Below are 24,538 nucleotides of genomic sequence, written 5' to 3' on the forward strand. Positions count from 1 at the left end.
TGTGTGTGTGTGTGTGTGTGTGAGAGAGAGAGAGAGAGAGAGAGAGAGAGAGAGAGAGAGAGAGAGAGAGGGAGAGAGAGAGATTAAGCTTTTTGCTTTAGTATATAAGTACAAGTCTCAAGAAAAGTCATTCTCTCTCTCTCTCTCTCTCTCTCTCTGTCTCTGTCTCTCTCTCTCTCTCTCTCTCTCTCTCTCTCTCTCTCTGTGTGTGTGTATAAAATCCATGTGCCTGTGTTAGTATGTATAATGTACCCATGTATGTGTACATGAAGGCAAAATAAGACATTCAATATTTTCTATTGTTTTCTACTTTATTTCTTTGAGAAAGTTCTCTCAACTGAACTGAAAGTTTGCCATTTGGCTAAGATGACTTGGCAGCAAGCTCTCAGGAGCCACCTGTCTCTTTGTGCTGGGTGTTTTTTATGTGGCTACAAAGGATTCAAAACCAGGACCCCATGTTTGCAGAGGAATGCTGTGGTTACAAGGATTATTGTTCCTGGAGGCTGTGAAAGATGAATCTCCTTCCTGGTTGGGTTTCAACCCCAGTTCCTGTTTTTTTGGCAACATTAGAAAAGTACACATCAGATTTTGTCACTCTGTAGAATCTACAATGCCACATGAAAAGGTGGGGATTTCTGTGCTTGGCTGAATCCCTTTAGGAGAAAACTATTTCTTCCTGGTCAAAGAATCTAACCTACTTCTCACCTTGGCTTGAGATATGACACTCTATTCTGCTCCAGTACATACACAGTGGCCTACTTCCCTAGTAGTTAATCTACTGGGCTTCTAGGGGACCACTCCTCTGGAAGTCTAATTGTTCTGAAGATACAGTAAAGATATCAGATGAATCATTATCAATTTGATAAGATATTTACGTTCCCCTAACTGTCATTGACATAGCTCCTTGAAAAACTTCCTTTTTGGCAGTACTGCGAATTTTCTTGGCTGATTTTCAATTATAACGCAGGAAGGTGTAACTGTTCCTTTGTGTTCTCTCTCTCTCTCTCTCTCTCTCTCTCTCTCTCTCTCTCTCTCTCTTTCTCTCTACCAATATCCAAAAGGAACTGAGAGAGAGAAAGAGAGAGAGAGAGGGAGAGAGAGAGAGAGAGAGAGAGAGAGAGAGAGAGAGAGAGAGAGAGAGAGAGAACACAGGTTCCTTTTGGATATTAGTCAATGTTCTATGCAAGGTTTCCCTGGCATTCTGTGCTTTCTTGCCTTTTCTGGAAGCTTCCTCCTGTTATAGCATGGAGCACCTTCATGACTTCCATTGTTGAAACGCTATCTTGCTCAGGCCCTAGCTCAAAAGTCATGCTTTCTCCCTTTCTCTTGCAGTCCTCCCTCCTGATGGCAGCTGCGGAGACATCGGCTTTCCTATTGTTTTAGTTCCATTACTGTGAAGAGACACCATGAGCAAGGCAACTCTATGTTTAACATTTAATTAGAGTTTTTGTTTTGTTTTTTTTTTCATTTTATTACTAAATTTCTTTTTAAAAACAATTTATTTCCACACTCCAGGTTTTATCTCCCTCCTGGTCTACCCTCCAACATTATCACTAGGTTCCTCTTTTCTAACTCCTTCACTGCCTAAACTTGGCTGTCCTAAATCTTGTTCTATAGATTGACCTTGAATTTAGAGATCTGTATACCTGTCTCCTGGGATTAAAGGTTTGTACCAAGTTACCTGGAGCTAACTTAGCTGGGTGGGATATTGTCCCAAGGTCTTTACTCCCTTAATTCAATTTAATATCCTTGAACACAGGATTCAGCTTCATTTCACTTCCTGGTGTCCCTTTGATACTCGAACCATATGTTTTGTATTTTTCCTTTCTTAACTTCCTTTTTTTTTTTTTTTTCATTAAAATGTTCTTCAGGAGACTTAACCAGAGAACAAAGTCTATGATGGGTGCTTCTAAGACTTCCTTTGTTAATGCAATTAATCTGAGTCTTTTCACCTTAGCCTCAGTCAGACTCTTCAGACAAGGGCAAAAACCAGTCACATTCTTCACCAAAATAACACAAAAGCAGCACATACCAAAATTCTTCTCCTCTGAAATCTCTAGAGCCAGGCCTGCACAGTTCAAATCACTCTTAGCAACAAAGACTTCCGCATTCCTACTAAGCCCATTAAACCCCATTTAAAGCATTCCTCTGCTTTCCCAGTCCAAAGTCCCAAAATTCACATTCTTCCGATCAAAAGCATGGTCAGGCCTATCACAGCAATACCCCAGTCCCTGGTACCAACTTCAGTTTAGTTAGGGGTTTTATTGGTGTGAACAGACACCACGATCAATGCAAGTTTTATAAAGCACAACATTTAATTGGGGCTGACTTAACAGATTCAGAGGTTTAATCCACTATCCTCAAGGAGGGAGCATGGCAGCCTCCAGGCAGGCATGGTGCAGGAGGAGCTGAGAGTTTTACATCTTTACAGAAAGGAAGTCAGGAACAGCCTCAGAATCCTAGGTAGAGCTAGGAGGAGGGTCTCCAAGCCCACCCAATATTGACACACTTCCTCCAACAAGGCCACACCTTCTAATAGTTCCACTCCCTGGGCCAAGCATTTGCAAACCATTACATTCTGCTCCCTGAGCCAAGTGAACGCAAACCATCACAATTTCCAAGAGTGGTATTTCTGGGTCTTAGGTGGGTCTATTTCCAATTTTCTGAGGAACCTCCAAATTGATTTTCAGAGTGGTTGTTCTGGTTTGCAATCCCACCAGCAACGGAGAAGTGTTCCTCTTTCTTCACATCCTCACCAACATGTGTTTTCCCCTGAGGTTTTGATCTTAGCCTTCTGACTGGTGTAAGATGTAATCTCAGGGTCATTTGGATTTGCATTTCTCCGATCATTAAGGACTTCAAAATTTTCTTTAGGTGGTTCTCAGCCATTCAAAATTCCTCTGTTGTGAATTTTCTATTTAGTTCTATACCCCATTTTTTAATTGTGTTGTTTGGGTTTTTTTGGTGGTTAGATTCTTGAGTTCTTTATATATTTTGAATATTAGCCTTCTATCAGTATTTCGCCTTTTAATTTGATATTGGCTGTTGGTTTACATTAATTTAAGTGTGGACCTTGAATTCCTGATCTCTCCAATACGTTTAACATGAAAGAGTGTTGTATCTTGTCAAATGCTTTTTCTGCATCTAAGGAGATGATCATGTGTTTTTTTTTTGTTTATTTGCTTTTTTAGTTTGTTTATATGGTGGATTATGTTAATGGATTTTGTATATTGAACCACCCTTCTATCACTGTGATGAAGCCTACTTGATTATGGTAAATGATGGTGTTGATGTGTCCTTGGATTTGGTTTGCAAGAATTTTATTGAGTATTTTTGCATCGATATTCATTGATATTAGTCTAAAGTTTTCTTTTTTGGTAGGGTCCTCATGTGGTTTAGGTATTAGAGTAATTGTGGCTTCATAAAATGAATTAGGTAGTGTTCCTTCTGTTTCTATTTTGTGTAATAGTTTGATGAATAATGGTATCAGGTCTTCTTTGAAAGTTTGGTAGAATTCTGAACTAAGTCCATCTGACCCTGGGCTTCCTTTGGTTGGGAGGTTTTTAATGACTTCTATTTCCTTATGGGATACAGGCCTATTTAGAAAGTCTACCTGATCTTGATTTAACTTTGGTATGTTGTATCTATCTAGAAAACCATACATTTCATCTTGACTTTTCAGGTTTGTTAAGTATAGATTTCTGTAGTCGGATCTGATGATTTTTTTGAATTTCCTCCTCTTCTGTTGTTATATCTCCCCTTTCCTTTCTGATTTTGATAATTTGGATACTGCCTCTGAGCCCTTTAGTTAGTTTTGCCAGGGGTTTATCTATCTTGTCCATTCTCTCAAAGAACCATCTTTTTATTTTGGTGACTATTTGTATTGTTCGCTTCATTTCTATTTGGTTGATTTCAGCCCTGAGTTTGACTATTTTCTGCACTCTAATCATTTTGGGCAAGCTTCTTTCTTCTTGTTCTAGAGCTCTCATGTGTGCTGTTAACTTGATAGTATAAGATCTCTCTAGTTTTATCAATACACTTAGTGCTATGAATTTTCCTCTTAGCACTGCTTTCATTGTGTCCCATTTATTATGGGTGTGATGTGTCAACATTTTCATTAAATTCCAGGAAGTTTTTAATTCCTTTCTTTATTTCATCCCTGACCAAATTATCATTGAGTAAAGAGTTGTTCAGTATCCAAATGTATGTGGGCTTCCTGTCGCTTTTGCTGTTATTGAAGACCAGCTATAGGCCATAGTGGTTTGATAGGATTGATGGGATTATTTAAATCTTCTTGTATTGGTTGAACATTGTTTTGTGACCAATTATATATATTTGGAGAAGGTGCCATGAGGTGCTGAAAAGAAGGTGTATTTTCGTTTGTTTTAGGGAGAAATGTTCTTTAGATATTTGTTAAATCCATTTGGTACATAATCTTTGTTAGTTTCACTATGTCTCTTTTTAGTTTCTCTTTCAATGACCTGTTCATTGGTGTAAGTGTGGTATTGAAGTCTCCCACTATTATTGTGTGGTGTGTTTTGAGCTTTAATAAAGTTTCTTTTATGAATGTGGGTGCCCTTGCATTTGGGGCATAGATATTCAGAATTGAAACTTTCTCTTCGTGGATTTTCCTTTTGATGAATATTATGTGTTCTTCCTCATCACACTTGACAACTTTTGATTGACAGTTTATTTTATTGGATATTAGGGTGGCAACTCTAGCTTGTGTCTTGGGACCTCTTGCTTGGAAGAACTTTTTCTATCCCTTTACTCTGAGATACCATCTGTTTTTGTTATTGAGGTGTGTTTATTGTATGTAGCAACATGTTGGATCTTGTTTGTCTATCCAATCTGTTAATTTATCTCTTTTTATAACTGAGTTGAGACTATTAATATTGAAAAATACTAAAGACAGATGACTCTTGGTTCCTGTTATATTTGTTTTTGTATGTGGTGTAAGGTCCAAATTGAATCTATTTCTGGACCTCTTGAATGAGACTCCTGGAGGCAGTGATTGATGCAAAAGCAAGAGGAGTTTAATTCCCACATGTTAGGGTCATCCCACTTCAAGGGGAAACAACCCTGAACATATTCTACCAGAAAGTTCTATACATTGCAAAGAATTGTGGCAGAATTCAAACAATTGGGGCACAATTTGCATAAGGGTAACCAGGCAGGGTACAATGAACAAAACAACATTCAGAACCAACTCAGTGTTGGGGGAGGGGGGTCGTTTGGAAACCACAGGTAGCTTTGTGTGATAGTTTGGCTTGTAGCTGTTCCAGGAACTAAACCAGCTTTTTTCTTTCTGGAAGGGAAGAGTCTTGTGCCTGGAGGTTTGTGGTGGGAATTTTCCCACTGGTCCCAGATTGGCCCCAATTCTGGCTCTTTCAGTAGCCTTATATGCTTGTGGTTTTCTCCTTTTGGCTTTGCTGTGAGATGCTTAATATCTTGTCTTTTGTTTGGTATAGGTATCTTCCTTGTATTGGAGTTTTAATTCTAGGATTCTTTGTTGGACAGATTGGTAGATAGATACTGTTTGAATTTATTTTTGTCCTGGAATATTTTGGTTTCTCCATTTATGTTGATTGAGAGGTTTTGCTGGGTATAGTAGCCTGGGTTGACATTTGTGCTCTCTTAGAGCTTGCATGACCTCTGACCAGGCTTTTCTGGCTTTTACAGTGTCTGTTGAGAAGACTGGTGTAATTCTGATAGGTCTGCCTTTGCATGTTACTTGGCATTTTCCTCTTGCAGTTTTTAATATACTTTCTTGTTCTCTGTGTTTAGTGTTTTGATTATTATGTGACAAGAGGATTTTCTTTTCTGGTCCCATTTTTTTGGTGTTCTGTAGGCTTCTTGTACCTTTATGGTACTCTTTCTTTAGGTTGGGGCAGTTTTCTTCTATGGTTTTGTTGAAGTCATTTTCAGGTCCTTTGAACTGGGAATCTTCATTCTCTTCCATTCCAATTATTCTTAGATTTGGTCTTTTCATTGTGTCCTGAGTTTCCTAGGTGTTTTGGCTTAGAAGTTTTATGTGTTGAATTTCTTTCACCATTGTGTCAATCTTTTCTCCAGTATCTTCTACACCTGGGATTTTCTCTTCTCTCTCTTGTATTCTGTTGGTTATACTTATATCTGTAATTCCTGACCTGTTTCTTAGGTTTTCCATTTCCAGGTTTACCTCCATTTGTGTTTTCTTTATTGTCTCTACTTCCACTTTTAGGTCTTAGACTGCTTTATGCAATTCCTTCACCGGTTTGATTGTATTTTCCTGTATTTCTCTAAGGGATTTATTTGTTTCCTCTTTAAGGGCTTCTACCAGTTTACCTGTGTTTTCTTGTATTTCTTTCAGTGAGTTATTTATATCCTCCTTAAGGGACTTTTTTGGGGAATTTTTTTTATCAGATTCATTCTTTCAAAATTTAGTACTGCTCAAATTCTTGTTTGTGTGGTCCTCCAATCATATAGTACTTTGTAGTCACAACTTATAAAAACTCCACTGAAAAGAAAAGTGCCAATCTACTTGTCAGATTTTCTTCTTAGTGATATAATTGGCATCACTTGCATCTAAGAAATAAAAAATGTCTCTCACTGTCTTCCTTTCAGGAAGTTGTAATTTATAAAATGTTGTTCTTGTTGTTACTGTTAATTACCAATTTGACAAGATCTAAAACCACCCAAGAGGCAAATCTTTGACCACACTTGTGAAGGTTTATCTAGGTTTAGTTAGCTTCTGGACATGTATGTGTGAGATTCTTTTGATCAAGCTTATTGAGGTAGCCACACACTCTAGGTGGCACCATTTCCTAGGCAGGGAATCCTGTAGTACATAAGAGTGAAGACAACTGAGTGCTAGCTTGTATACATTCATCACTGATTCTTGATTGTGGAGATAAAGTGACCAGATGCTTCAAGCTTCTGTTGTCTGGACGCCAATCCATCCAATTCCATGCACATGAGAATTATGAGTCAGTGGTAAGCCCTCTACCATTAGGTTTATTCTGTCAGAGTGCTTTATCAAGGCAATGGAAAAAGAAAATGAGAAAAATTCTTTCTATAGATGTTCAACATATCTAGTCTAAAACTATACTCACTATAGATGTCCTTACTTGCAAAGATTTGATTTAGTAGCATAAGTAGAAGTAAATAATCACTCAAATACCATATTAACAAATTATTTCGTGTATGGGTTTCCATCAATGTTTTTGTATACTTTCTTAGAGGAGAAAACCCTTTTTAGATGAGTATTTTATTTCGCTTCTTGAGTCACATCTTATTTTGTAATAAGAATTTCCTGTCATACTGTAAATAAACATATCTTAGATTTCAAAATACATGAACTGGATATATTTGATGAAGCCTCTAGACACCTATAAAAGGTTGGAGAATTTGAGATAAAGTTGAACAAGCAGGTTAAGAAAACAATTGAGTCAGAGGATATAAAGCTTGTTGACTATCGGGTCATGGTGGTTTTGGTGGTGGGAAATTAATAAAATACATTGAATACTAAGAATGTAAATTTAAATGTGCCACTTCAAAACTTCTGATTTGAAAGCCAATTCTAATTGTATAGAAATAATTGAATTATACAAACTAAAGTCTGACTAGTTTTAGCGTATGATGTTTAATTTGCAAGATGTTTATAATAAAATTTATTAATACTTAATAATTAATATATGATTTTTTATCCAGTTGAAGTGTAAGTCTATGATAGAAAAGATATTTCAAATTTATTTATTTATTTATTTATTTTTTATTAACTTGAGTATTTCTTTTTTTTTTTTTTAATGGTTGGCAAAGATTTTCTACTATTCTCTCTCTCTCTTTTTTTTTTTTTATTAACTTGAGTATTTCTTATATACATTTCGAGTGTTATTCCCTTTCCCGGTATCCGGGCAAACATCCCCCTCCCCCCTCCCCTTCCTTATGGGTGTTCTCCTCCCAACCCTCCCCCATTGCCGCCCTCCCCCCAACAGTCTAGTTCACTGGGGGTTCAGTCTTAGCAGGACCCAGGGCTTCCCCTTCCACTGGTGCTCTTACTACGATATTCATTGCTACCATGAGATCAGAGTCCAGGGTCAGTCCATGTATAGTCTTTAGGTAGTGGCTTAGTCCCTGGAAGCTCTGGTTGCTTAGCATTGTTGTACATATGGGGTCTCGAGACCATTCAAGCTCTTCGAGTTCTTTCTCTGATTCCTTCAACGGGGGTCCTATTCTCAGTTCAGTGGTTTGCTGCTGGCATTCGCCTCTGTATTTGCTGTATTCTGGCTGTGTCTCTCAGGAGCGATCTACATCTGGCTCCTGTCGGTCTGCACTTCTTTGCTTCATCCATCTTGTCTAATTGGGTGGCTGTATATGTATGGGCCACATGTGGGGCAGGCTCTGAATGGGTGTTCCTTCAGTCTCTGCTTTAATCTTTGCCTCTCTCTTCCCTGCCAAGGGTATTCTTGTTCCCCTTTTAAAGAAGGAGTGAAGCATTCACATTTTGATCATCCGTCTTGAGTTTCATTTGTTCTAGGTATCTAGGGTAATTCAAACATTTGGGCTAATAGCCACTTATCAATGAGTGCACACCATGTATGTCTTTCTGTGATTGGGTTAGCTCACTCAGGATGATATTTTCCAGTTCCAACCATTTGCCTACGAATTTCATAAAGTCGTTGTTTTTGATAGCTGAGTAATATTCCATTGTGTAGATGTACCACATTTTCTGTATCCATTCCTCTGTTGAAGGGCATTTGGGGTCTTTCCAGCTTCTGGCTATTATAAAAAAGGCTGCAATGAACATAGTGGAGCAAGTGTCTTTTTTATATGTTGGGGCATCTTTTGGGTATATGCCCAAGAGAGGTATAGCTGGATCCTCAGGCAGTTCAATGTCCAATTTTCTGAGGAACCTCCAGACTGATTTCCAGAATGGTTGTACCAGTTTGCAATCCCACCAACAATGGAGGAGTGTTCCTCTTTCTCCACATCCTCGCCAGCATCTGTTGTCCCCTGAGTTTTTGATCATAGCCATTCTCACTGGTGTGAGGTGAAATCTCAGGGTTGTTTTGATTGGCATTTCCCTTATGACTAAAGATGTTGAACATTTCTTTAGGTGTTTCTCAGCCATTCGGCATTCCTCAGCTGTGAATTCTTTGTTTAGCTCTGAACCCCATTTTTTAATAGGGTTATTTGTTTCTCTGCGGTCTAACTTCTTGAGTTCTTTGTATATTTTGGATATAAGGCCTCTATCTGTTGTAGGATTGGTAAAGATCTTTTCCCAATCTGTTTGTTGCTGTTTTGTCCTAACCACAGTGTCCTTTGCCTTACAGAAGCTTTGCAGTTTTGTGAGATCCCGTTTGTCGATTCTTGATCTTAGAGCGTAAGCCATTGGTGTTTTGTTTAGGAAATTTTTTCCAGTGCCCATGTGTTCCAGATGCTTCCCTAGTTTTTCTTCTATTAAGTTTGAGTGTGTCTGGTTTGATGTGGAGGTCCTTGATCCACTTGGACTTAAGCTTTGTACAGGGTGATAAGCATGGATCGATCTGTATTCTTCTACATGTTGACCTCCAGTTGAACCAGTACCATTGGCTGAAAATGCTATCTTTTTTCCATTTGATGGTTTTGGCTCCTTTGTCAAAAATCAAGTGACCATAGGTGTGTGGGTTCATTTCTTGGTCTTCAATTCTATTCCATTGGTCTATCTGTCTGTCTCTGTACCAATACCATACAGTTTTTATCACTATTGCTCTGTAATACTGCTTGAGTTCAGGGATAGTGATTCCCCCTGAAGTCCTTTTATTGTTGAGGATAGTTTTAGCTATCCTGGGTTTTTTGTTATTCCAGATGAATTTGCAAATTTTTCTGTCTAACTCTTTGAAGAATTGGATTGGTATTTTGATGGGGATTGCATTGAATCTGTAGATTGCTTTTGGTAAAAGGGCCATTTTTACTATATTAATCCTGCCAATCCATGAGCATGGGAGATCTTTCCACCTTCTGAGGTCTTCTTCAATATCTTTCCTCAGTGTCTTGAAGTTCTTATTGTACAGATCTTTTACTTGCTTTGTTAAAGTCACACCGAGGTACTTTATATTATTTGCATCTATTATGAGGGGTGTCGTTTACCTAATTTCTTTCTCGGCTTGTTTCTCTTTTGTATAGAGGAAGGCAACTGATTTATTTGAGTTAATTTTATACCCAGCCACATTGCTGACGTTGTCTATCAGCTTTAGTAGTTCTCTGGTGGAACGTTTGGGATCACTTAAATATACTATCATATCATCTGCAAATAGTGATATTTTGACTTCTTCTTTTCCGATCTGTATCCCCTTGACCTCCTTTTGTTGTCTGATTGCTCTGGCTAGACCTTCAAGAACTATATTGAATAAGTAGGGAGAGAGTAGGCAGCCTTGTCTAGTCCCTGATTTTAGTGGGATTGCTTCCAGTTTCTCTCCATTTAGTTTAATGTTAGCAACTGGTTTGCTGTATATGGCTTTTACTATGTTCAGGTATGGGCCTTGAATTCCTATTCTTTCCAGGACTTTTATCATGAAGGGGTGTTGAATTTTGTCAAATGCTTTCTCAGCGTCTAATGAAATGATCATGTGGTTTTGTTCTTTCAGTTTGTTTATATAATGGATCACGTTGATGGTTTTCCGTATATTAAACCATCCCTGCATGCCTGGGATGAAGCCTACTTGGTCATGGTGGATGATTGTTTTGATGTGCTCTTGGATTCGGTTTGCCAGAATTTTGTTGAGTATTTTTGCGTCGATATTCATAAGGGAAATTGGTCTGAAGTTCTCTTTCTTTGTTGGGTCTTTGTGTGCTTTAGGTATAAGAGTAATTGTGGCTTCGTAGAAGGTATTCGGTAGTGCTCCATCTGTTTCAATTTTGTGGAATAGTTTGGATAATATTGGTATGAGGTCTTCTATGAAGGTTTGATAGAACTCTGCACTAAACCCGTCTGGACCTGGGCTCTTTTTGGTTGGGAGACCTTTACTGACTGCTTCTATTTCCTTAGGAGTTTTGGGGTTGTTTAATTGGTTTATCTGTTCCTGATTTAACTTCGATACCTGGTATCTGTCTAGGAAATTGTCCATTTCCTGAAGATTTTCAAGTTTTGTTGAATATAGGTTTTTATAGTAAGATCTGATGATTTTTTGAATTTCCTCTGAATCTGTAGTTATGTCTCCCTTTTCATTTCTGATTTTGTTAATTTGGACACACTCTCTGTGTCCTCTCGTTAGTCTGGCTAAGGGTTTATCTATCTTGTTGATTTTCTCAAAGAACCAACTTTTGGTTCTGTTGATTCTTTCTATGATCCTTTTTGTTTCTACTTTGTTGATTTCAGCTTTGAGTTTGATTATTTCCTGCCTTCTACTCCTCCTGGGTGTATTTGCTTCTTTTTCTTCTAGAGCTTTTAGGTGTGCTGTCAAGCTGCTGACATATGCTCTTTCCTGTTTCTTTCTGCAGGCACTCAGCGCTATGAATTTTCCTCTTAGCACAGCTTTCATTGTGTCCCATAAGTTTGGGTATGTTGTACCTTCATTTTCATTAAATTCTAAAAAGTCTTTAATTTCTTTCTTTATTTCTTCCTTGACCAGGTTATCATTGAGTAGAGCATTGTTCAATTTCCACGTATATGTGGGCATTCTTCCCTTATTGTTATTGAAGACCAGTCTTAGGCCGTGGTGGTCCGATAGCACGCATGGGATTATTTCTATCTTTCTGTACCTGTTGAGGCCCGTTTTTTGACCAATTATATGGTCAATTTTGGAGAAAGTACTATGAGGAGCTGAGAAGAAGATATATCCTTTTGCTTTAGGATAGAATGTTCTATAAATATCCGTTAAGTCCATTTGGCTCATGACTTCTCTTAGTCTGTCTACATCTCTGTTTAATTTCTGTTTCCATGATCTGTCCATTGATGAGAGTGGGGTGTTGAAATCTCCCACTATTATTGTGTGAGGTGCAATGTGTGTTTTGAGCTTTAGTAAGGTTTCATTTACGTATGTAGGTGCCCTTGTATTTGGGGCATAGATATTTAGGATTGAGAGTTCATCTTGGTGGATTTTTCCTTTGATGAATATGAAGTGTCCTTCCTTATCTTTTTTGATGACTTTTAGTTGGAAATTGATTTTATCTGATATTAGAATGGCAACTCCAGCTTGCATCTTCTGTCCATTTGCTTGGAAAGTTGTTTTCCAGCCTTTCACTCTGAGGTAGTGTCTGTCTTTGTCTCTGAGGTGTGTTTCCTGTAGGCAGCAGAATGCAGGGTCCTCGTTGCGTATCCAGTTTGTTAATCTATGTCTCTTTATTGGGGAGTTGAGGCCATTGATGTTGAGAGATATTAAGGAATAGTGATTATTGCTTCCTGTCGTATTCATATTTGGATGTGAGGTTATGTTTGTGTGCTTTTCTTCTCTTTGTTTTGTTGCCAAGACGATTAGTTTCTTGCTTCTTCTAGGGTATAGCTTGCCTCCTTATGTTGGGCTTTACCATTTATTATCCTTTGTTGTGCTGGATTTGTAGAAAGATATTGTGTAAATTTGGTTTTGTCATGGAATATCTTGGTTTCTCCGTCTATGTTAATTGAGAGTTTTGCCGGATACAGTAACCTGGGCTGGCATTTGTGTTCTCTTAGGGTCTGTATGACATCAGTCCAGGATCTTCTGGCCTTCATCGTTTCTGGCGAGAAGTCTGGTGTGATTCTTATAGGCCTGCCTTTATATGTTACTTGACCTTTTTCCCTTACTGCTTTTAATATTCTTTCTTTATTTTGTGCGTTTGGTGTTTTGACGGGAGGTGTTTCTTTTCTGGTCCAATCTATTTGGAGTTCTGTTGGCTTCTTGTATGCCTATGGGTATCTCTTTTTTTAGGTTAGGGAAGTTTTCTTCTATGATTTTGTTGAAGATATTTACTGGTCCTTTGAGCTGGGAGTCTTCACTCTCTTCTATACCTATTACCCTTAGGTTTGATCTTCTCATTGAGTCCTGGATTTCCTGTATGTTTTGGACCAGTAGCTTTTTCCGCTTTACATTATCTTTGACAGTTGAGTCAATGATTTCTATGGAATCTTCTGCTCCTGAGATTCTCTCTGCCATCTCCTGTATTCTGTTGGTGAAGCTTGTATCTACAGCTCCTTGTCTCTTCTTTTGGTTTTCTATATCCTGGGTTGTTTCCATGTGTTCTTTCTTGATTGCTTCTATTTCCATTTTTAATTCCTTCAACTGTTTGATTGTGTTTTCCTGGAATTCTTTCAGAGATTTTTGTGACTCCTCTCTATGGGCTTCTACTTGTTTATTTATGATTTCCTGGAATTCTTTCAGGGATTTTTGTGACTCCTCTCTATGAGCTTCTACTTGTTTAATTATGTTTTCCTGGAATTCTTTCAGGCATTTTTGTGATTCCTCTCTGTAGGCTTCTACTTGTTCTCTAAGGGAGTTCTTCACGTCTTTCTTGAAGTCCTCCAGCATCATGATCAAATATGATTTTGAAACTAGATCTTGCTTTTCTGGTGTGTTTGGATATTCCATGTTTGCTTTGGTGGGAGAATTGGGCTCCGATGGTGCCATGTAGTCTTGGTTTCTGTTGCTTGGGTTCCTGCGCTTGCCTCTGGCCATCAGATTATCTCTAGTGTTACTTTGTTCTGCTATTTCTGACAGTGGCTAGACTGCCCTATAAGCCTGTGTGTCAGGTGTGCTGTAGACCTGTTTTCCTGTTTTCTTTCAGCCAGTTATGGGGACAGAGTGTTCTGCTTTCGGGCGTGTAGTTTTCCCTCTCTACAGGTCTTCAGCTGTTCCTGTGGGCCTGTGTCTTGAGTTCACCGGACAGGTCTCTTGCAGCAGAAAAGTTGGTCTTACCTGTGGTCCCGAGGCTCAAGTTTGCTCTCGGGGTGCTGCCCACGAGCTCTCTGTGGCGGCAGCAACCAGGAAGACCTGTGCTGCCCCTTCCGGGAGCTTCAGTGCACCAGGGTTCCAGATGGCGTTTGGTGTTTTCCTCTGGCGTCCGAGATGTGTATGCAGAGTGCAGTCTCTTCTGGTTTCCCAGGCGTGTCTGCCTCTGTGAAGTTTTAGCTCTCCCTCCTACGGGATTTGGGTGCAGAGAACTGTTTATCCAGTCTGTTTCCTTCAGGTTCCTGTGGTGTCTCAGAGGCAGCGGTCCTGCCGCTCCTGGGCCCTCCCCAACGGGAACCCAGAGGCCTTATACAGTTTCCTCTTGGGCCAGGGATGTGGGCAGGGGTTGGCAGTGTTGGTGGTCTCTTCCACTCTGCAGCCTCAGGAGTGCCCACCTGACCAGGCGGTCGGGTCTCTCTCCCACGGTGTCTGGGAGCAGAGAGCTGCTTCGGGCCGGGTTCCGCGGGTGTCTCAAATTGATTTTGTATTTATATAGAAGAATTGGAAATAAATAAAACGTAGGTTTTTTTCCATAGAGACTAACAGTTTTTGTTTTGTATTTCTGTGGTCAGTATTTGACTAATTCACCTCATAATTTGAGATTATCTATTCAGTAAAGGTATCTCCAGGAATGTTACAAATTCTCAAGCTAGAGCTTTGGTTCTAATTCTTATTCAGTATTGTCACAAATTTTTAAAGCAAAGGTTGCAATGTTTGAATGTAGGATATAAATATATTAATGCCAGAATTTTTTAAAAAAAAACTGCTTGTTATACATTGCTATTCATTTTAAGTAATTTCTGGGGATGTGCTAAGGATAGTGCTTGGTTGGATCTTGTACAGGAGATGCCACTAGTGGTAGGAGGTGGCATATCGTGGCTGCACTGTGCACTGTAAGAACCTCATGTTTTCTGCACACTTATGCACTGAGGTCCTGGCGACTTGAAGTCTGGGGTTCTAGTCCTAGGCTATGTCAGTCAGAGAAACTCTGCTTTCTTAAAATACTGGCATGCCATATAGAAATGAAAAATAAGTTATTATTCAGAAACCTATGCTTTCACTGTTAAACATCTATGTCTCTTTTTTAAGTGGAAGAGTTGCTACAGAGTATTTACTGCCAGGATATTTATTCCAACATAATTCCCTTGATTACTTTCCATCTTTCCTTCTATACTTTTTGAGACATGATCTTATATATTCCAGGCTGGTTTTAAATTCACCTGTGTAGCCAGGGATAACCTTAAACACACAATACTCCTGCTTCTATCTCCATGTGCTAGTATTTCAGGAGAGTGCCACTGCTCCTGACTCATACCTTGTTTAATGGTAGCTACGAAGAATGTACTATAGGCTTGTCTTTCTTCAGATATCTTTAGTAAGAGGAAGAACACATGTGGGGTGTGTGTGTGTGTGTGTGTGTGTGTGTGTGTGTGTGTGACCATGGGTATATACAAATACAGGAATGGTTAATATAGTCTATTCTGTTCACACTCTGGAAAATATTTCATCTTTTGAAAAGTCTAAGGTGATTATATTATAATGAACTTAAAATATGTTTCAGATGTATTCAATGAAAATGATGTACCCTTCATATACTCATATGTATAGAATACATAGAAACATATTAAATAAATAAATTTTGTAAACAAAAGGCCATTCTCAAGTGAAGGGCTGCTCATGTTCAATTGAGGAAAGAGCAAGGAGATGGTGCAATGTGCAGAAAGTTGCTTATATTATGTGTCACAAACTTTGAAATGGGATCATTGGAAGAGTTGGACATATGAATGGGTAATTGGAACTATTTATTTTTACATGTATTTTGTATACATTTGTACATTGTTTGGCAAATAGTGATAAACACACATATTTTTAACTGGTATAAAAGTAATAGGTTTCCTTTATGATCTTCCATGTACATATATCATTGTATTTTGCTCAAATACATGTTCCGACTTTTATGAAGTTCAATTCATCAATTTGTCTCATCTACTCTTAAAATTTTAGAAAGATTAAAATAACTCCATGCTACCTATCTCATAATAATGCAGTAAATCTTAAAATTGATACCCAACTCTGGTAAGCACACAAGCTCAGGGAGATTAACAAGCTCATTACCAAATAACCGGTGGCTCAGAGGAAAACTTAATACAAAATTAAATACCTTCCTAGAACTTACTGAAAATGAGAACACAACACAACAAAAACTCCACAAGACATTGAAAGCCTTCCTATAATAAAACTTATAGAGCTAAGAGCCTATATTAAAAAATCAGAAAGCAGAACCAAATGACATGATGATGCAATTCAAAAATTTGGAAAATAACACCAATAAAACCAAAATCCAGTAGACAATAAGAAGTGATAAAAATGAGAACAGAAATTAATGAAATGCAAATGAAACAAGACAAAGATTCAGTGAATCTAAAAGCTGGTTCTTCTAGAAGATAAATACATTCAGTAGACCCTTAGTTCAAAAGAAAAGGAGGGCCTAAAGTAACAAAATAGTAAATGAACATGGAAACACTATTACAGACAACAAAGAAATTCTGAATATTAGAAGGAAATATCTTTTAAAATGTATATTCCACTAAGCTAGAAAATCTGTGGATTTGAATAAATCTCTAAATAGAGCCCTACCATCAAAGTTAAACCAAGAAGAACTCAACAACCTAACCAGACCCATAACAAATTAGGAGATTGAAACAGAAACTTGTAAACTACAAAAGCCCAGGCAGGCCTAGATGGATTCACAGCACATCTCTACCAGACTTTCAGATCTACAACCAATCCTTCTTAAATTTTAAAAATGAAGAAAGAAAGAAAGGAAGAAAGAAAGAAAGAAAGAAAGGAAGGAAGGAAGAAAGGAAGGAAGGAAGGAAGGAAGGAAGGAAGGAAGGAAGGAAGAAGAGGGACGTACAGCAGTGAATTAGTTAATCTGCCTTGGCTCCCGAAGTGTCATGAGTGCACTGTACCTGCCCAAAAGCTCTGGATTCATGAATGAAAGACACACACACACACACACACACACACACACACACACACACACACACACACACACCAGCTAATTTTGATATGCGTTGACTATTGACTATCTTCATGGCTAGGCACTTCTAAACCTTCCTGCAGCTAGCACACATCCCTTTCCAGCATTACTGGCTCAACACCTTCTAAATTTATATTTTATCTTTGCTGCCCTGTTACCTTCTGGGTACCCCCAATAGGGCCACATTTCCTTTCCACCTACATTGTTAGATCTTTCTCTCCTGCGGCTCTTAAATCTGATCTCTCTCTCTCTCTCTCTCTCTCTCTCTCTCTCTCTCTCTCTCTCTCTCTCTCTCTCTCTCTCTCTCTCTCTCTCTCTCTCTCAGAGTCATGGCGATTCTTCCTCTGTAGGTGCCTTGCCAGAGCAATCTAAAATACCTGCCTCCGAAGTCTCTTACAAAAGGGAGCAGATCATAGTGGAGGTAAACCTTAATAATCAAACATTAAATGTGTCTAAAGGGGAAAAGGGTGTCTCTTCTCAGTCCAAAGAGACTCCTGTTCTTAAGACAAGCAGCGAGGAAGAAGAGGAAGAGACTGAGGAGGACGCCACAGATAACAGCAGTGACTACGGAGAGAACGGACGGCAGAAGAAAAAGGAGAAGCAAGTAGAGAAAGTCAGGGTTACACAAAGGCGAACCCGGAGAGCTGCCTCTGTTGCTGCAGCTACCACTTCCCCTACGCCCCGTACAACTCGAGGCCCAGAGCTACCTAAGAGGAAGAAGCAGGCCGCCAAGGAGCCTAAAGCGCCAGTCCAGAAAGCTAAGTGTGACGAGAAAGAGACTCTCACCTGTGAGAAGTGCCCTAGGGTGTTTAATACTCTCTGGTACCTGGAGAAGCACATGAACCTTACTCACAGGCGCATGCAAATCTGTGATAAATGTGGCAAGAAGTTTGTCCTGGAAAGTGAGCTGTCCCTTCACCAGCAGACAGACTGTGAAAAAAACATTCAGAAGGATGCCAGAGTCTAGTGCAGCTGATGGGAACAGAGACTGTAATTACTCAGACCTGTGGAAATGGAAGATCTCCTTACACCCGTGGAGAGATGGCAACACTAAATGTGTCAAGAGTGTGTTTCCTGTAACAAATCCTTCAAGAAACTCTGGTCCCTTCATGAACATATCAAGATTGTCCATGGATATGCAGAAAAAAAAATTGCCTGTGAGATTTGCGAGAAGTTCTATACCATGGCTCATGTACGGAAACACATGGTTGCACACACAAAAGACATGCCATTTACATGTGAGACCTGTGGAAAGTCTTTCAAGCGCAGTATGTCACTCAAGGTGCACTCCTTGCAGCATTCTGGAGAGAAACCCTTCAGACGTGAGAACTGCGACGAGAGGTTCTAGTACAAGTACCAGCTCCGCTCCCACATGAGCATCCACATCGGGCACAAACAGTTCATGTGCCAGTGGTGCGGCAAGGACTTCAACATGAAGCAGTACTTCGACGAGCACATGAAGACGCACACTGGAGAGAAACCTTTTATCTGTGAAATCTGTGGCAAAAGCTTCACCAGTCGACCCAACATGAAGAGGCACCGCAGAACTCACACAGGCGAGAAGCCCTACCCCTGTGACATGTGTGGTCAGCGGTTCTGCTTTTCCAACATGCTGAAGGCCCACAAGGAGAAGTGCTTCCGAGTGACCAGCCCAGTGAATGTGCCACCAGTGGTCCAGATCCCATTGGCCTCAGCTTCAGCCGCCCCAGCTCCAGCCGTGGCCAACACTCCCGCCCAGCCCCCCCCACCCCCCCCACCCCCGCAGTCAGTATGAACCCTGTGGGTGGTGCGCTTCCCTCAAGACCCGTCCCACACCCCTTCTCACACCTGCACATCCACACGCATCCACACCATGCGCACCACCTTCTCATCCCTCCTGTGCCTCACCTGCCCCCGCCTCTAGCTCTCTTCAAGAGTGAGCCCCTAAACCACAGAAGCCAGAGCGAGGACACCTTTCTGAGGCACCTGGCGGAGAACAACAGCCCAGCCCAGGCCCAGCATCATTAGCACCAGCCGGTGAGTCCCCATGGTGAGTGGCAGAAGGGCTGCAGCAGCGGACTCCTCTGGGGCCTTCCTGTTTCCATGGCCTCCATCAGGGCCTCTGCCATTGTCCTGGGGAACCACAAGACTGACATGAGGGAGTGAGTAAGAAGACTGCCCTTGAAACCAGGGGAACCACCGAACTAAAGCCCAATTTGCTTGCATTTTCTGATGACTTTTATAAATTTCAGATACTGTGATTGTGGGATTTTATAATTTCATATCAGTGGATGAGGTATGCTTGCTTTTATATCCCGGTCTTCTCCTCAAAGAGGGGATGGCCCTGGTTTCCTTTATACTAATCGGGAAGGCTGTGAGATTAATCCGGAGTATTAACTGTATCACTGTGTATTGTAATGAATTCTTTTCACCTTTTGGTGATGGCTGCAGAGTCGCGCTGGCCTTGTTTCATACAATATCAAGCATTATAGAGAAGATGGGAGTTTCCTTCTTTGTGTAGCTCTTTTAACACACTCTTTATTTTACTACAGAAATTATTTTAGAGGTTTTGTATAGACTTTAGTAGTCTGTTTCTAAAATGAGATGTATTTCAATAAGCTGTGTAATTTTTCAGTGTAGCTAAACCCATGTTGTAAAATAGATAAATTTTTATAATAAAAAAAACAAAAAACAAACAAACAAACAAACAAACAAACAAACAAATACCTGCCTCTGTCTTTCTGTCCAGTCATTGACTGTACAGCAATTTTTATCACCAGTTGAAGCCAGCTGGGGTCAGGTTTAGAAGAATGGCTTTTGGGAGCTGAATTAATGCAAAGCATTAGAACCAGTTCCTAACAGGGAGGGAGGGAGGGAAGGAAGGAAGGAAGGGAAGAAGAAAGAAGGAAGGGAAACAGAAGACAAACTATCATGTTAATACTTAAACGAGATAAAGACTTAACAGAAAAATGAAAACTATAGGGCAATATTCCTGTTGAACTAAAAAACTCTCAGTAAAATTCTTGCCAATATATAGACATACATCAGAAAGATTACACACCATGACCAAGTTGGCTTTACCCCTGAAATGCCTGGATAACTCAATATACACAAGTCAATAAATGTCATAAACTGCATAAATGGACTTAAAGACAGAAATCATAGAATCATTGCAATAGATGCAGAAAAAAAAAACCTTTGAAAAAACTAACACACGTTCATGATAAAAAAGAATGTAACATACCTGAACACAATAAAAGCCATTTTGGAGAAACCTATAGCCACCATTATTATCCTAAATGGAGAAAAGCCCAGGGAAACCCCACTGATATCACAAGACTGCCTACCACTCCCCCTGTGTTTCAATATTTTACTTGAAACACTAGCTCGAGAAATCACTGCATATAATAAGATTCTGAAAATGTCTTCATGAATGTTTTCTAGTGGTCATGGCTGTGTTTCGGCCTGTCTTTGTATACGTTGTATCTTATATAGCTGCTCAGTTATTCCCACACAAATGATGCAAACATTATTTCTGTCTCACTGAATTGTTATGTTGTCTTTGTCAAACCTGACTAATGGTACAGAACTCATGGGTCTACTCTTCAATAGTTGTTTATTATCAAGCGTGTAGCACACTATCTGGGATGTAATAGTCAAAGCTTTAAAACTTGCTCTGGTTTTTCTTTCAGTTGCCTTAACCATTTTAGGTTCTTTGAATTTTCATGCAATCATAAACTGGCCTGTGGAATTCTAGAAAACTGTCCCCGTGAGAGTTGGCGATTGCAGTAAGTCATCAATTTTGAGGAAAGCTAACACCGTGACCATCCTGAAACTTAAGATCAATAAACACAGTCAGTCTCTGGAGATCCTCTCTTTTTATCACAGTCATTTCTCAGGTTTCAGCAGATAGCTTTTGACCTTATTTTTTAAAGTTTGTGAAGTGCTGTGGTTGTGAATTTTCTATAAATATTTTAATTATAACTTTCTATAGATTTATGTGTTTCTATTCTACTGATCATGTATTGGTTTTTCTTTAATTTCCCAATGATTACCAAGATATGGGCTTAATAATGAACTGTTTAGTCATGTTTATACTGGCAGATTTACTTATCATCCATGATCATTGTTTCGAAGATTAGAGTTTTCAAAACATAATTTTATCACTTACTGGTAGTTTTGTTTCTAACCTTCATCTTGTACCTTTTCTTTCTAATCTTCTTTCTTTCTATGTGAAACCTTATATTAAACTTTCTACAGGAAAAAGTACAGGACAATATTTAGTATAGATTCTTAGTACTTTGTTTTATCCCAATCTTTTAAGGAAAATATACTTTAATTTCCCAGTTAGAAATATTTAAACTATAATATTAATGAAATCTTTATCATAAGCAGGTAATAAATTTAGTTAAATATATTTTCTGAATCTATTTGAGATGATAATAGATGTTCTTCTATGTTCAATTGATGTGTGAATTACATTGTCTTATTTTCAAATGTATCAGCCTTTGGTAAGCCTTGGTTGGTCCTAGCGCAAACACCACACACACACACACACACACACACACACACACACACACACACACACACACACAAACTAAAAAGATACTATGCTATATAATCTCATTAAACAGAATTTTGCTTGGGTTCATCAGGAATATTGGCATAGTTTCCTTTTTGGAATACTTTTGTCTAATTTTGACACACACACATACACATATATATATATATATGTATATATATAATTTTTAAATGTTCAGAAATATTTCAATATATAATACATTCAAATGTTTATAAGAAAACATTTGATAGGACATTTGAAAATCAATGTTTAAATATAAAGTTTGGGGTTTTTTTTCAAGACATGATTTCACTGTGTAGCTTTTGTTGGAACTTTGTAGACCAGGATGTTCTCAACCTCACAAAGATCCACCTACCTCTCTCTCCCAAGAGCTAGGATTAAAGGCATGTATCACTACTACGTGGATTTAAATATATTTTGAAAAGAACTACTCAGTTATTCATTATTTATACCATTCCTGGTCTTACTTCATGAACCGGCTTTTCTTTTGAAGTATTATATTTTCCTGTCCCTTCACGAGACTATTAATTTCAGTTAGATGTTTATCATCATTCACAGTCTATACTCTGTGTCTAGTTCTATTAACTTTAAAATATGTTAGGTTTTGTTCTGGTGGGCAGTTGATTTAGTTGAACTTCCTCTAATACTGTGTTCATACCATGTCTATTGAGAACCACAGACAACTGTGACCTGGGCATGGTCTTTATGGTTGTAATCCTAGTACTCAGAAGAAAAGACCAGGGGATTGTGAGGTCAAGGCCAGCTTAAACTATAGGAGGAGATCCTGTCTCAAAAACAGACAAAAACCAAGCAAACAAACAAAAAAAAGTCCCAATAACTACCAGCTTGCCTGGATTACTGCCTTTCTATAGATTGCTTCCCTAGACTCTCTATTATTTAATGTCTGGAAAGTACTGTTTTTTTTTTTCTCTTTTTTTAAAAGATGTATTTATTATATTCATGTGAGTACACTGTAGCTGTTTTCAGACACACCAGAAGAGGGCATCAGATCTCATTACAGATGGTTGTGAGCCACCATGTGGTTGCTGGGATTTGAACTCAGGACCTTCAGGAAGAGCGGTCAGTACTCTTAACCTCTGAGCCATCTCTCCAGCCCAACGTTTTTCTCTAAAGCTTTTTTTTTTTTCTGTTTTTCGAGACATTGCTGTGTACAGTAGGCTGACCTGAACTTACTACTAAGTAGACCAGATGGCTTCCCAACTTGCTGTGATCTGGCTTTCACCACCAGGTCCAGTGCCTCCTAAAATTTACCGTGAGTATTTCCTATAGGTTACATGAATGTTACATGTAGGTTCCTGGTCTACTCTGAGTTAATTTTCCTATGAGGTGTTGACGATACAACTTTATGATGGTATTTGTTGAAAAGACTCTTCTCTCCCTCATTAAGTCCTGTCAAAAGTCAACTGACCACAAATACTGTGTCTTATTTTCAAACTGCAACTTCTGTCACATTAAGGCATGCTGGTACTGTACTTCTTGAGAGCCACAACTTTGTCGTTGGTCTTGATATAGGGGTGTAAGCCCTCCAGGTTTGTTCAAGATGATTTTAGTCTTTCAAAGTCCTTTTGACTCTTCACGCGAACCTAAGGATCTGCTTGTCCCTCCCACCAAGAAGGTGGTCTAGGTTCTGATCAGGATTTGACAGACTCTGTAAGTCACTGGTACTGTTTCTAGGGTGTGGGGGTTTGGTTGGTTTGGTTTTGTTTGCTTATTAGTTTTTATATTCCTTTTTATTTCAAATTGGATGTACACGTGGAGTTATTGGGGTTATGCACATAGAAGTGGAGAGCAGGGCCTGCAGAGTCCAGAAAATGATATCAGATCCCATGTTACAGGCAGTTGTGAGCCACTCAACGTGGGCGCTGAAAACTGAACTCTGGTTGTCTTGAAGAGACAACCAGACACCTGATATTAACCACTGAGCTGCCCAATAATGGGCTTCATTATGACATTTTCACGTGTGTACATAAAGCATATCTGTTGATCGTATTCTTTCACCTTACCTTCTCTTGCTCCTCTTCCGCTCCCCCGACACACTTCCTCTTCCCGACAAGGCCCACTGCTAACAGCATGCCTTTTTTGGTGTTTTTACTGATGAGATTCAGTGGAGTTGCTTACAGGGTTATAGGTGAGGAGTTATTTACGAGAGTGTGCGCAACTTACCAGTGGCTACACTGCTGAAAAAAAATGTTCCCCCCTGAACTGTGTATAAATCCTCAGAGAATAGAGGGGCCTGATGAGTCCCCCCCCCCCAACTCCACAACAGGGTGTTTCTCCAGTCTTTTCAGATGTAAAATTCAGTCTTTTCTGAAGTATCCCTGTATCACTGCAGAAATCAAGCTGCATTCTCTCTCAACCACTACCTTTCCCCAACCCCAACCAGATGACTCATAAAGTGCCTGTAGGTAGACGGAAATTACAGAGCTCCAGAGTTGAGGACAGAGGTTGCCGAAGTCTGTCAAAGGCCAGAGCAGGCCGTGTTCTTACTGCTGAGAAAGGTCTCCAGCCTCTTGCTTTGTCTGGTTTGGAGGTGGCTCGGGTTGGTGTAGGGTTTGCAATCCCCCCCCCCACATCTGGTTATTCATATCATTTTATAAGGGGCTTTTTTTTTCAGTTAAACATATTGTAAACAAGTTTCTATTTCAGTAGCCACAAAGGCCACCATGTCTCTTATGTAAAATAATTCAACAATTGCAGGACACAAGATCCTCCGGTTGCTTAGATACCAAGATGAATCCTGTATGTATCCCAGCTACAATAAAGAGCTTTCTGCTGGGTATGGTGCTCCACATTAGTAATGCCAGTGCCTAGGTGGTTGAACCAGGAGGATCAAGAAGTCAAGGGCAGCCTGGGCTACATAATGAAACTCAGTTTCAGACAAACAAGGCCTAGGAATATTGCTTATTAGATGAACATTTGCCTTTTACATACAAGGCTTTGGTTTGGATTCCTAGTACTACCGAAAACAAAACAAAGAAAAAATAAAAGAAGAAGGAGGAGGAGGTGGAGGAGGAGGAGGAGGAGAAAAGA

General features: G+C 39.4%; 2 pseudogenes across 1 annotated transcript in view; both read left to right on the forward strand.

Annotated features, from left to right (window-relative positions):
* The window catches only part of Zfp652-ps1 (zinc finger protein 652, pseudogene 1), a 50,822-nt pseudogene extending 32,907 nt beyond the window's left edge, over positions 1-17,915 (forward strand). Inside the window, exon 2 of the transcript XR_010066804.1 lies at positions 17,136-17,915. The product of XR_010066804.1 is annotated as a zinc finger protein 652, pseudogene 1 (transcript). The remainder of the gene's footprint in view (positions 1-17,135) is intronic.
* Positions 17,916-17,949: 34 nt separating this feature from the next.
* On the forward strand, positions 17,950-19,568 carry LOC134487058 (zinc finger protein 652-like; annotated as a pseudogene).
* Positions 19,569-24,538: the final 4,970 nt, after the last annotated feature.

Source organism: Rattus norvegicus, chromosome 5 (assembly GCF_036323735.1).
Source record: "Rattus norvegicus strain BN/NHsdMcwi chromosome 5, GRCr8, whole genome shotgun sequence".
Lineage (NCBI taxonomy): Eukaryota > Metazoa > Chordata > Mammalia > Rodentia > Muridae > Rattus > Rattus norvegicus.